General features: G+C 36.6%; 2 long non-coding RNA genes across 2 annotated transcripts in view; both read left to right on the plus strand.

Moving 5' to 3' along the window:
* LOC128313908 (uncharacterized) overlaps positions 1–10,811 on the plus strand; it is a 28,737-nt gene extending 17,926 nt beyond the window's left edge. Inside the window, exon 3 of the long non-coding RNA XR_008295004.1 lies at positions 10,425–10,811. This is a non-coding gene — a long non-coding RNA (uncharacterized LOC128313908). The remainder of the gene's footprint in view (positions 1–10,424) is intronic.
* Positions 1–12,292, plus strand: part of LOC128313907 (uncharacterized) — a 224,010-nt gene that overhangs the window by 90,568 nt on the left and 121,150 nt on the right. The gene's annotated exons all lie outside the window — the stretch shown is intronic.

The raw sequence follows: 12,292 nt of genomic DNA on the forward strand, positions 1-12,292 counted from the left end.
TCCATTAATAAGGATGGGTTCTCATCTGAATGTGCTCAAATGAAAGTCTAAAAATATCCCAGTTCAAGACTGCAGTGGTTTCTTTTTTTTGCCTATTTGTGTCGACTGACATTTGATTGCTGAAATCAAGTCATACTCTATCTAGGTGTAACCTTTCTGTACTGTATGCGAGGGTGTAGACTTTGTATGTCTTACTGAAAAAAATGTTGTTTTGTGATTGTGTACTTTGTGACATTGGCGAATTTATCCAGAAAATTTATAGTAAAAGAGCTGCATAGGTTACTGGGTGTCTGATGGAGATGTGACCCGATGTGGAGTGTTAAATGTGCTGGTATACAGAAGAATCTGGAAATAAAGTACTTGTCTCCATTAGAAAAACAAAACAGATGATAATGTGCTAAAATCATGGAATTGTCAAATTATACAGTGTTAGTAGGAACCAATGATAAAAGGATTCTCTAATATGCAACTACTAGGGCATTTCTGCTAGCTGTTATGGAAGAGATACTTGAAGAAATCATCTGATACTCTTTGAAAATATAAATAAATTTTTTAAAAGGAAAAAAAGAAGAAAGCTAGGAGGCAAAAAAAAGCTGGGGACTAGTACTTTTTAAGATTTAAGTTTAGGAGCTAAGCCTTGTCAGTTTTTATTGGTTAATAAGATTGAGGAAATAGGTGCCAAGTATAGGTGGTAAGGAGACTATATTCTGGATACAGCCCTAACGGCCTTCAAAGCGTATATCTTTTTCATGATATCCTTTTTCTCCCCCTTACTTGACATTCTCTCAGAGGATTTAGTCCAATGTTTCCAGTTTAACTTGCACCTAGGTCCTGATGACATCTAAATAAATATTTCCAGCCTCAACATCTCTCAGAAACTCCAGCTCTGAATTTGACTGGACATATGTACTTAGATGTTTTAAAGGCATCTCAGACCTAACCTATTTGTTGCATTCCCATTCCCTCTATTTCAAAGCTTCCTGTGTTCATTACTGTAATTAATGCACCTGCCATATACCTAATCGCCCAAGCTAAGAGTATCAAAGTCAAGCTTAACTCTTCTCTTTTCATAGTTTGCTAAATCCAATTTATCAACAAATCTTTTCAATTATATATTTTCATTAAACATTACCAAGCCAAACTCTGTTGTTTTTTTTATGACATTGCTCTAGAGACCTTTGCCATTTATTTTCTAGACACTTGCCACAGTTTCTTTTTTCTTTTTTTAAATGTTTACTTATTTTTGAGAGAGACAGAGACAGAATGCGAGTGGGTTAGGGGCAGAGAGAGAGAGAGAGAGAGAGAGAGAGAGAGAGAATCCGAAACAGGCTCCAGACTCTGAGCTCAGTATAGAATCTGACATGGGGCTTGCACTCATGAGCTGTGAAATCATGACCTGAGCTGAAGTCAGATGCTCAACCGACTGAGCCACCCAGGTGTCCCGCCACAGTTTCCAGTATTCCAGTTCCAGTAACTGTATTGAGTCTTTTTCCTTCTTATGTCTGTGTTCCACTTTACTCCCACGAATATTTCCTAAACAGACATACACATCTCTACTCATTCTTTGCAAAAACTTTTCATGGTTCTTACATTATTAAAGAAGTAGTCCAAAATCCTTAGCTTGTACTGCACACTCCAGGAACATTGAAGTTAGTGGTTATATCATGAGAAAAGCATGATTTTATGCCTCATTTTCTTGCTCTAGAAATTCCCTCATCTTAGAATTACCTTCTGTCCAATCTCTTCATATGGAACTTGTAAAACGTATGGTTATCTTTTAACTCCCAAACCAAATACCACGTCTTCTGTCAGACTTCTCTTCTTCTCCTCTTACAGAGTTCTTTTTTTCTTCTACATTGATTTAATTTGCTTAATGCCTTTGTTAAAACATGAACCAGTTTGTATTAGATGTTTTTGTTTATTTGATTCTGTTTATTCTTTTCTCTTCCATTATTTCTCTTTGACTTTTTCTTTTAATCCTGTTCTCTTCCTTTTGATCCTGTAAGATCTTTGAAGTCAAGGACCTTTGTATAACTAGTGCCAAGCACCAAATTAAAAATGTAGCAGGGCCTCTGTAAAGGTAAAATGAGTGAACCAAATAATCTTAGAATGAGAGAGAGACATGAAAATGGAAACCTAAGAGATTTGAGCAGTCACTGCAGACTATGGGGGAAAAATGTTGAATAGGAATAAGTTCAACTGAGATTGGAGACCTTTCTTACGGGTATAACCAGTGCTGGAGGTAAGTGTGGCCCAATAAAAAGGGGAGAAAAGACAATTTAAACTTTTGGTAACAATGATTTGGTCAAAGTGATTGTCCAAAGGGTCCCAGAGAGTAGTCAGATAAATGAATCAAGATTGACCAACTGATCAAGGTGAGCCTGAGACCATGAGCATTCTTCACTTGTGTAAATTTCTGGAGAAGAGGCACCATCTTGGGAAAATCAGTCTTCATGCAAAGTAAAGAGTAGAGGTAATGTTTTAGGAAAAGATTCTCATGATTTCCAAGTTTGTTAGCAAAAAATGGGAGTGCTTGTAAAATTGGTATGCCAATGCTTTGGCTTTGGACCTTTGATGATTGGACTGAATAAATTAATAGGTAGATAGGAGCAGCAGTAAAAATGTAGCTCACAGGGATGGGATGGGCTCATTGGTTCAATTGGAAGTAAATGTTACTGATCTCTTCCTTTCTTTCTTTCTTTCTTTTTCTGCTGGACCCTTCCCATTAGCAAAAAATTCTTTTGCACAAAAAATCTAATTTTTCTTTGTTTACTTAACTCTCCATCTACCACCCCATTTCTTTCCTTACTTTTATAACAAACTCCTTGAAAAATTTATGTTCATTCTGTTTAATTTTTCTTTTCCATTGTCCCTTCATCCCAAGATTTTGTTTCCATGACTCCATTGCAAATTCATCTTTTCAAGTTCACCAAAGACCTTTTAGTTATTAATTCTAACTCATAATTCTTGGTCCTCTTTCTAACTAACCTATTTGATGAAGTTGATCACTTGATGATCACTTCCTCTTAAAATGATTTTTTTTTTCACTTGACTTCTAGGACACCACATTTCCTTGGTTTTCCTTCAACTTCACTGACTGGTCCTTTCCAGTTTCCTATGTTTGTTGTCATTTCTATTGTAAACCTTTGAGCACTCCAGGGATCAATGCTTGGATATGTTCTTTCTCTATTTCATTAAATTATGCTCACTTCCTAGATTATCTTATCTATTCTTGTGGCTCTAATTGCTATATATCACTGATAACTCCCAAGTATATATTTTCAGTCTAGTTATCCCTTTTAACTCTAGACTCAACTGTGTACTTTACATCTTAACTCAGAGAAACAGTTGGCATCTCACACTTAATATATCGAAAACCACATTCCCAATCTTCCTCCTCAACCTATGCTTCTTATAATGGTTCTCATCTAATTTAATTGCAATTCTGTTTTCCAGTTGCTTAGGCTAAAGTTCTTATAATCCCTGGTTCATCTCTTTGCCTCACACCTCACATTTATTCTGACAGCAGACTCTACGGACTTTCATTTAAAAATACATCTCAAATCTTACCCCTTGTTACCACTTTGCCATTCCCTGTCTGGTCATACCCATCAATGTCTATCATATGATTATGTTGCAGTAGGCCTCATAAGTAGTTTGTTGCCTCATTTCAAACTATTTTCAGTATCATAGCCAGAATGAACCTGTGTAATCATCAATCAAAAAGCCTAATAGGCCTGTGCCCCAACCCACTCTCATTTCCACTCTGATTTGTCTAATGGGACTCTTACCTCTTCACTGACCTGACCTCTTTAGGGTTCCTCAAACATAGTAGGCAAACTCCTGCCTCAGTTCTTTTGTACTTGCAGCTTTTTCTCCCTAGAATGTTTTTGCCTAAGATAGCAAAACAATTTGCTGTCCGACTTCTGTCAACTCTCTGCCCAAATTTCACCTTCCCAGTGAACCATTCCCCGGCTACCTGATCTGCAGTTCTAAAAACTACTGTCTTCCCATCTTCCCTGCTTTATTGTTTCACTTAGCACTTACCTAGATAACAAGTACTTAGACAGGACTTTCCATGAGCAAGGCACTGTTCTACGCTCTGCAGAAAATATTAGCTTATTTAATGATCATAATAACAACCCTTTGAGCTTGGCAATATCATTAGTCCCATTTTAGATATGAGAAAACTAGAAACTGGATTGGTTAAGTGACCCATCCACTGTCTAGATGGCTTTGTAAGTTGTGCTCCTTACCACCCTATTAGGCAGCCTCTCGCCATGTCCACATTCTACATCTGTTACTTATTGATCTTTTAGATTCTCTGTCTCACAAAGTATTGGCCAAAATGGTGTAGGCTCAATGTGATGGGTAAAACTTCTAGGGTGTGTCCAAAATGAAAACAGAACCAAAACACAAGGAAATATAAAATTCCTACTCAGACTTTATATTCTTTCTCTTTCTCACAGAGGATCTAGTGAAGAACTCTGAGATCTTTATGGGTGGAATGGGGCAATTGTGGGAGAAATGACTCAGTGACTGACCAGGAACACCTGCATGGGATCATTGCATGAACAATCCAAAAATTTAGGGGTTGGCCTTCCATGAATAACACAGGAATCGTTCATATATAGGGGATAGTTGAAGATAGTGATTAAAATCAGTGAAAGATTCAAAAAAAGATTGAAGAATAAAGAACTCAGGGCAGGGTCCTGAGAAACACAACTGAATGTAAGAGATTGAAAAGCCAATCAAAGAGATAAAAGTAGACAATAACTTAAGATTGTTTATTGCCACTGAAATCAAAGCACAAAAAAATCTCCATAAAAAGTATGTTAGGATCAGTCAGAAAATGCCATTTAGAATTACTGGAAAGAGGTTATTGCTAAATTACTGGAACATAGTTGCTAGAAGTTTATTTAAAACAACAGTAACCTTTTAAAATTAGATTATTTTGTGGGGTTTTTTTGGTGTTAAGTTGTAGGAGTTCTTTGTATATTTTGGATATTAATTCCTTATCAGCTATATCATTTGCAAATATCTTTTCCCATTTTGTAGGTTGCCTTTTCATTTTGTTGATGATTTCTTCCATGTGCAAAAGCCTTTTAGTCTGATTTAGTTGCAGTTGTTTATTTTTGCTTTTGTTTCCCTTGCTTGGGGAGACAGATCCAGAAAAATATTGCTAAGGACAACATTCAAGAATTTACTGCCTATGTTTTCTTTTAAGAGTTTTATGGTTTCAGGTTTTACATTTAGGTCTTTAATCCAGTTTTAGTTTATTTTTTTGTGTTTGGTGTAAAAGAATAGTCCAGTTGCATTCTTTTGCATGTAGCTTTCTAGTTTTTCCCAATACTTTTTATTGAAAAGACTGTCTTTTCCCCATTGTATATCCTTGCCTTGCCTCGCCTTGCCTTCTTTGTTGTAGATTAATTGACCATATATGTGTGTGTATTTCTGGCTAGAGGACATCTTTCCAAAGAAGATATATAGATGGCCAACAGATACACAAAATGCTCAAAAATCGTTAATCCTAGGGAAATGTGAATCAAAACCACAATGAGATATCACCTCACATTAGTCAGGATGGCTAGTATCAAAAAGAAATAACAAATGTTGGCAAGGCTTTAAAGAAAGGGAACCCTTGTGTACCATTGATGGGAATGTAAATTGTGTAGCCACTATGGAAAATAGTATGGAGGTTCCTTAAAATAATTAAAAGTAGAAATATCATATGATCTAGTAATTCCACTTCTGGGTATTTACATGAAGAAAATGAAAGCATTAATTCAAAAAGATGCATGCACTCCTATGTTTATTGCAACATTATTTACAGTAGCCAAGATATGGAAGCAACCTAAGTGTCCATTGATAGGTGAATGGAAAAAGATGTGGTATATACAATGGAATATTATTCAGCCATAAAAAAGATTGAAATTTTGCCATTTGTGACTACAGGGATGGACCGAGAGAATATTATACTAACTGAAATAAGCCAGACAAAGACAAATACCATTGGATTTTACTTATATGTGGAATCTAAAAAACAAAACAAAGAGTAGTAAATATAGAGAACGAACTGATAGTTCTGGGGCAGGGTGGGAGGTAGGTGAAATAGGTAAAAGAAATTAAAAGGTACAAATATCTAATTACTGAATTAAAAAAGAGAATAACCTCAAAAAAAAAAAAGAAACCAAACTTTTGAAAATGGAAACACAAGAGCCAATATGGAGAGGTTAACTGAACAAACAAGGGAGAGAACTGTGATATTAAATCATCATAAAAAATGCAAAGGAATAATGTTTATAGTACAGGTAAAATTAGGAAGAGAGAATAAATTAGGTAGAGAGAAACTTTGAAGAGAAAGATAAGAAAAAAGAGAACCATCTTGATGCAGAACATGTTTTATGTTCCTTTTTTTTTTTTTTCAAGATAATAAAGAGGCAGTGTTCTGACTGAATTTGGGAATGGAAAATAACACTTACATTGGTCAGTATGGATTAGAGCTCTTCTATAAAAGGGTCACGAGGGAATTCTAAAACCTTCTTGTTGTGAACTGTGACCATTTCCAATTACAAATAGAAATGTAGAATCAAAGAAGAAAATTTATATGTACCATAATGTATTTTGGAGCCATTTAAAATACATCTGTCTCTTCCAGTTCTAATTAGGCAGCTAATTTGACTTGGGTAGCTATATTGGTGTGAAGAATTGTAGACAAATAGCATAAAGACATATTTTCTTTTATCAAGTAAAATGTCCAGTAAATGGCAATGATAAGCAATTCTTAAACATTTCTTTTTTTTTTCATTTTTTCCCCACATATTTGATGTTTATTTATTTTTGAGAGAGAGAGAGAGAGACAGAGTGCGAGCAGGGGAGGGGCAGAGAGAGAGGGAGACACAGAATCCAAAGCGGGCTCCAGGCTCCGAGCTGTCAGCACAGAGCCCAATACAGGGCTTGAACTCATGAACCATGAGATCATGACCTGAGCTGAAGTCGGATGCTTAACTGACTGAGCCACCCATGCGCCACCCCCCCCTTTTTTAAAACACTGTTTTTGATTTTTTTTTTTTTGAGAGAGAGAGAGAGACAGAGTGAGAGCAGGGGATTCAATTTTTTTTTTAATGTTTATTTTTGAGAGAGACAGAGCATGGGGGGGGGGAGGGGCAGAGAGAGAGGGAGACACAGAATTTGAAGCAGGCTCCAGGCTCTGAGCTATCAGCATAGAGCCCAATGTGGGGCTCGAACTTATGGCCGCAAGATCATGACCTGAGCCAAAGTTGGATGCTTAATTCACTGAGCCACCCAGGAGCCCTAAGAAAAGCAATTCTCTTAACCTAATGTGTTCTTATTCAGGCATAGGAAGTTGGTGAACAATAATTGACCATGTTTATCACTTCTTGTTTTTTTGTTTGTTTGTTTTGTTGTTGTTGTTGTTTTCTTGGAAAACCTCTTCATTAAGCTGCTAGTGAGATTAGGAAAATCATGTATTTGGTAAAATAAAGGCAGAATCAGACATATTTGCCCTCTGGATCTTAGTTTTCCAATGTAGATTCACTAGTCACCAAGGTCCACTCAAGGTATGAAAAGAACTCTCTAATTCCACAGGTATAGCACTTTTCATTTATTTTAAACTTACAGAGAAGATTACTCAATCAGACAAAAACAGGTAAGCAGGTGACCATTCTCTGATGTTAGAGGAAAGAAGTATAATACAGATTTTCTACACTAAGATAAGCATGAGCATTGGTAAAGTCTCCTTCTCTTCTCTTCCCCCAGACAAGGACTAAAGGCTACTTCCGTCATATCTTAAAATGTCCAGCAACAACCTAAATGCTAATCCTGATTTTGAAAATGTTATTATTTTGTTTCTCTGGTTAATGCTGAATGACATTTAGGAAAATGCTGTCGTGAGGAAAGATACAAGTTCTTTGTTTATAGACAAGGATCAATATGATAAATGATGTCACATTTGTTTTCTAAGTAACCCCTGTAGTGTCTTGAGTGATTATACAATTTGTGTGCAAACTTGGGGAATAATAGTATTGGTATTCATAATACAGCACAGTGTCTTCTTAAAGCCTAATAGAATTTCCAGTAATATTCTGCCTGGCATAAGGACTGTCTCAGAAACTGACTCGTCTTTTACCGTAAACTAGCTATGTCAACTCCAAGACTCTTGAGTATGTTGAGATAGAGGTCAAACCATGTTACTACAAGGTAGAATTTTAATTGTAGTCAGTTAACGTAACTGCTGCAACGGGTTTAAGAAAAACATTGTTTAGCCGAAATAAAGGAGCATTTTGTTAAGAAATTTTGTGACAGTCAGCAGCAATAACCCTGTGGTTTATTAAACAGAAATCTTCCATGATTAAGCCGGGAAAAACTGCAAAGGGGGTGACTTCAGCCTTGATCACCTCATTTTACTCTTTTTTGCGGTTTTGAGGAAATGAAACAAACCTTGGTAGGGAGCAGATCAAAGGTTAGCAAGAGGAGATAGCATCATTCTCTTTCCTGATTAGTCCATGAGGGCAATTAAGCAAGAGCCATAAAGTAGAATTATTCTTTTGCTCATTTTTGGGGGGGGGAAAATTTGGTATGTTATATAATCACAATCTTTCTGAATGCTATTTTACATGTTTACATGCCTAAGGTCTCTTACTAATTGGGATATCTTTGCATGGAACTCCTGTAGGGATGACATATCTTGCTGAGGGGACCATGTTGGGTATAAGACAGGCGGGAAGATACTTTTTACACTTTAATAATTTCTCTGCGCTTTTTAAGTTTTGCATAGGTCAATTAACTCCTCCATCTATTATTAAGCATTGGCCAGATCTGCTTTTGTTAATTGTGCTTCATATCTGACATTATAGATCATGTGCAAGGGGGTGGCTGCCTGTCAGATTCCTGAGTCTGTCTTTTGGTCTGGTGCCATGGGCGAGGGACTCACATGGGCAGGACACAGGAATTTTTTATTCAGCTGAAAATTACTAAATCGAGCCATGGGAGAAAACCACCTCTGTTTCAGAAAGTGTTAAAGCCTGGGCTGAGTGATTCCATCTCAATATCATAAGGCAGAAGAACACTGGTTTGTATTCAGGAGACCCTAGATTCAAATCTTGGCTCCATTATGTAAAAGCTAGACAAGTCCCTTAATCTGCCCGTGTCTCGGTTTTCTCATTTGTAGAGTAAGAATCGATTGCTTAGAATTGTTATGAAAGTTAAGGGAGGAAATTTGTAGAAATTTATTTAACACCACACTCATCCAGAAGATGCTCAGTCTGAATCCTGAAGCAGTTCAGACTGAACTTCCACTTTCTAAAGGCTGTATAATCATCTAGTTCTGCTAAGACAAATGCAGAGAGTTAATGTGCCAGCAGAGGACCTGTCTATACTGTTGGAGACACTGGGGTCTGTGGCAAATGGATGGGAAAGGCTGAGGCCAAAGTGGAAGCCATAAACAGATTTTGGTTTAACTTGGTGGGGTTTGTTCAGTAAGTACAAGTTCAAACCAGGGAGAAGGGTGTAGTTAATAAGAAACAAGAGGATTTTGACTAGGAGCCTGGATACAGATATAACTAGGACTTACCTATTTAGTGAATCTATAAAGATGCAGAGATGTCACTTGGGATGACGATAGGGGCTTTCTAACCTTTGTTCTGGTTATGAACAGCTTTCTTGGTATGAGAGGTTAAAGGCTGTGGGTTTAGGCTGTGCAGAGAGAGATGGGATCCTGCCAGCACCAATAATAACAATAAAGGGCTGTGTACTCTGAGTGGTTTTCCCAGTTGACACAGCTTAGCTAGGTTCTCTTAGCTAAGGGAGATCTTTTTTGTTTGTTTTTTTCATGGGATATTATGTGATAAAGATTTCTGAATTAGGGGTACTAATTCTGAATTAGAAGCCAGTGACTTCTAGAGTTGTCTCACTAGAACATCCTTTTATCCCTGGTGTTAAGTGGTTATTGGCCACATCTCAGGAAACAGTCTGACCTAAAGCTTAAACAATAAGCATTAACTTAATGAACTAAAATCAGTAAGTATAAACTAGTACAATTTGGGAAGTGGGGCAGACATTAAGAAAAATGACTATCCATTTAGTATCATCTCTTCCTTTGGATTCTACAGATTATGTCAAGTTAGGATATAGGCATTCCAAGAGATAGAAGATGCTTTCTCACATTGTTCAGTGTTTATTATTTAACGATGCATAATATGTCATCTCAACTGTATTTCCATTTGCCTTCGATAACTCTGTGTACTACATACAAACATACCCATAGAGCTAAATTGTACTTGTCAGTATTGACGTTATTTAAATATTTTTTCAATGCAATTAATATTGTTTATCAATGAAAAAATGGATTGGAAGGGTGAGAATTACTGACATATTTTCTCTCCTCTTTTCCTTTCTTCCCTCAGAAGTTTCATAAGCATTCCTATCAGCACGAAACAGGTGAGGATCCCACTGGGCACAGGGTAATCCTTGTGGATAAATGGTACATATCGAAAAATCTGTTGACTTATCATCTAGCGACAGCTGCCCAACTACCTTTCTCCCTACTGCGAGAGTCCCTGGCTGAATCATCAGAAGTTGATTAATAATCAAAAAAGTAGAATCTGCTAGGGTGTAGGAAATAGGCGCTCACTTACACAGTACAGCTGAGAACAAAATTGGCACAATTTTTTTCTGGACAAGAGTTGGCCTATATATTAGCAGCCTTTGAAATATGGTTACTCTTTGACCTTGCAGTTTCACATTTGTGAAATTATTCAGAAGAAATAATCAGATAAATGTGCAAATATAGAAGTCCAAGGATGTTCACTGCAGCATTGTTTATAATAATGGAAAATTGGAAACCTATCTAAAGGGTCAGTAAAAAGGAACTTATTATGATACTTTTCTATGACAGAGTAATATGTACACATTACAAAATTTTATAAAAAATGCATAATCATATAGGAAAATATTCGTGAACTAGTATCAAGTGAAAAAAGCAAAATGGAAAACTGTATGTTTAGGTAGTAGCATTCTATTTTTGTAATAAATATGCAGATTTAGATACTTAAAAAAAACCCCACAGTACCATGTATCAAAAAGCACAAGAGTTACATTAGTGCTATAATAGGTGATTTTTTTTCTTATGGTTTTTCTGTCATAAACATGTATTAATTTTGTCATCACTTAAAGGTAATTGTGATATTGAGCGCATCCCTTTTTTCTAGAATTGTAATGCCATCAGCAGTGATTTTTATCTCTTTTGTTCATTGCTGTGTGTTCAACACCTAGAAGAATGTGTAACTATAGTTAGGGGCTTAATAAATATCTGTTTAATGAATGAATTCTCACTCTGTTCTATTATTCTCAAACATTACCATACCAGAGAGCCAGCACCTTCTTAGGACAGTTGTGTTGAAATGAACAGAAGCTCAAAATGATCCAGCCTCCCCAAAATAGTCTTAATTTCTAGAACAGTCCTAGAGATTGAAGGTCATATTTTAATGCTCTAAGATTCCCCAATTTATGCTCTAATACCCCAGTTTAGTTTATATTATTATTATTTTTAACGTCTATTCTATTTTTGAAAGAGGGAGAGCACGTGAGCAGGGGAGGGGCAGAGAGAGAGAGGGAGAGAAAGAATCCCAAGCGGGCTCCATGCTGACAGCAGCAAGCCCAATGTGGGGCTTGAATTCACAAACTTTGAGATCATGACCTGAGCCAAAGTCAGACACTTGACCAACTGAGCCACCCAGGTGCCCCTAGTTTATATTATTTGTATAATTTGGGGTGGGAACCAGGATTTAAAGAAATAACTAATGGCCGTGCATAAAAATGAAGTTCCTCATTTCATTTATCTTTTTTTATGCAACAAAAATTATCACATGCTTATTTTTATTGTGTGTTGAAAACATTTGGGGGGAGTATAACAGCAAATATGTAAACACTTGTAGTTTAAGTTTGTTGTAGTTTTGGTTGCCCACCATCTTCTGGATACCCTTTTTATGCATGGGGAATCTCTCCCTTTATGAGATCTCAATCTCCAAGGCAGACACCAGAAACTTAAATTTTAAACTTCGTTTACAGCTATAGCTCGAGAATTTTTTGTAGATTTCTCCCATCAAATGTTCCCAAGCAAGGTTTTGATTAGGAAACATACTGCAGGAAGAAAGAAGCATGGTGCAGTATCTATTTTTCTGGTGAAGGTGACTGAGAAGTCGCCAGTGTTATATGTCTCAGTTCTAACAGTTAGGCCTGGGGATTTATAGGCAGGAAAATCTGGGGTTCCCAG

Source organism: Acinonyx jubatus, chromosome C1 (genome assembly GCF_027475565.1).
Source record: "Acinonyx jubatus isolate Ajub_Pintada_27869175 chromosome C1, VMU_Ajub_asm_v1.0, whole genome shotgun sequence".
Taxonomy (NCBI): domain Eukaryota; kingdom Metazoa; phylum Chordata; class Mammalia; order Carnivora; family Felidae; genus Acinonyx; species Acinonyx jubatus.